The sequence below is a fragment of the Chrysochloris asiatica genome, unplaced genomic scaffold, assembly GCF_000296735.1.
Source record: "Chrysochloris asiatica unplaced genomic scaffold, ChrAsi1.0 scaffold00362, whole genome shotgun sequence".
NCBI lineage: Eukaryota > Metazoa > Chordata > Mammalia > Afrosoricida > Chrysochloridae > Chrysochloris > Chrysochloris asiatica.
In genome coordinates, this window is record NW_006408880.1 from 501,843 (window position 1) to 504,045 (window position 2,203).

Here is a 2,203-nt window from a genome sequence, read left to right on the forward strand (position 1 = left end):
AACAAGTCCATGAGAACCAAAATACATACCACCTGAATTTAGAGCTCTTCTGAAGAACAGATTTGATACATTAAACACTAAAGACTGAAGACCAGAAGCGTTGTGGGATGATATTAAGAACATCATACATGAAGAAAGCAAAAAGTCATTATGAAGACAAGAAAAAAGGAAAAGGTCAAAATAGATGTCAGAAGAGACACTGAAACTTGCTCTCCAGTGTAGAGATGTTAAAGCAAATGGAAGAAATGAGGAGGTCCAAGAGATGAACAGAAAATTTCAAATATCAGCTCGAGAAGACAAAGCAAAATATTACAACAAAATGTGCAAAGATCTGGAATCAGAAAACCAAAAAGGCAGAACACGCTCAGCATTTCTCAAGCCTCAACTTTCGTTATTGAAAGATTCTTTAGGCAAATTATTTAATGATGCAGAAAGCATCAAGAGAACATGGGGCCCACCCTTGTGCCCCTTCCCCTTACTGACACCTTTTTCCTTCCCCTCCCCCGCCCCTTTCCCCGTTTCCCTTTCCTCCCCCCAAATCCAGTGGGTTTTTCTATCCCAATCCTTCCCCCTCCCTGTCCCCATCCCCACCCTCACTCCAGGACCCTGGCGCCTCAGCCGCCTGGGTTGCGCCTCCAGGAGCCACGATGTACGTCCTCCCAGAGCCTGTGGGCCTCCATGCTATCACTACCCACCGTTTCCTCCATACAGGCCTCCACTTCCTTCAGAATGACTCTGGACGTGTGGCCAGAGGATGAGCTACTGGACTGGGCCGCGGCCAAGGAGTTTTACCAGAAGTACGACCCTAAGGACATCATTGGCAGAGGAGTGAGCTCTGTGGTCCGCCGGTGTGTTCATCGAGCTACTGGCAATGAGTTTGCAGTGAAAATCATGGAGGTGACAGCCGAGCGGCTAAGTCCTGAACAGCTGGAGGAGGTGCGAGAAACCACGCGGCGAGAGACACACATCCTGCGCCAGGTCGCCGGCCATCCCCACATCATCACTCTCATCGATTCCTACGAGTCTTCTAGCTTCATGTTCCTGGTGTTTGACCTGATGCGGAAGGGAGAGCTGTTTGATTATCTCACAGAGAAGGTGTCCCTCTCAGAAAAGGAAATCAGGTCTATCATGAGGTCCCAGCTGGAAGCAGTGAGCTTTCTGCATGCCAACAACATCGTGCACCAAGACTTGAAGCCTGAGAATATCCTCCTAGATGACAATATGCAGATCCGTCTCTCTGATTTTGGATACTCCTGCCATTTGGAATCTGGCGAGAGGCTGAGAGAGTTATGTGGGACCCCAGGCTACTAGCACCAGAGATCCTTAGATGCTCCATGGATGAAACCCACCCAGGCTATGGCAAGGAGGTGGACCTCTGGGCCTGTGGGGTGATCTTGTTCACACTCCTGGCTGGTTCACCACCGTTCTGGCACCGGCGCCAGATCTTGATGCTGCGCATGATCATGGAGGGCCAGTACCAGTTTAGTTAACCCGAGTAGGATGACCGCTCACTGTCAAAGACCTGATCGCAAGGCTGCTGCAGGTGGATCCTGAGGTACACCTGACGGCCGAACAGCCCTACACCACCCCTTCTTTGAGCGTTGTGAAGGCAGCCAGCCCTGGAACCTCACCCCCCGCCAATGGTTCAGGGTGGCAGTGTGGACAGTGCTGGCTGCTGGACGTGTGGCCTTGAGTGCCCACCGGATCCGGCCACTCATCAAGAGTGCACTGCTGAGGGATCCTTACGCCCTGTGGCCAGTGAGGCGCCTCATCGACAGCTGTGCCTTCCGGCTCTATGGGCACTGGGTGAAGAAGGACTAACAGCAGAACTGGGCGGTCCTCTTCAGCACCTGCCTCCAGGGCCTTTTCCCGACCCAGGCCCTGACGAGGAGGGGGACTCAGCTTCCATCCCTGAGGATGAGGCTATGCTGGTGTTGAGCTAGGACCATAGCTCTGGGGAATTCCAGAAAGCAGAACTCTCCAGAAGTAGGATTTTTATCATTCTAGCCTCTCGGAGCTCTGGGCTCAAACCTCCATGTCTGGCTAAGCCAACTACTAAATCATGCTACTATCATGAAGATCAACTTTGTATACATACCCTCACAAGCCAGGATGTTTGAGATGGAGCAGAGGTGGAAGGGAGCCACCTATGTACTACATGTGAAATAAAGTTGGCTACATGCTAGGGAGAACGGGTTAAAAA

At 51.4% G+C, this 2,203-nt stretch overlaps 1 pseudogene; it reads left to right on the forward strand.

The window, feature by feature from the left end:
* The first annotated feature begins 729 nt into the window (after positions 1–729).
* LOC102842840 lies at positions 730–1,943 on the forward strand (annotated as a pseudogene).
* Positions 1,944–2,203: the final 260 nt, after the last annotated feature.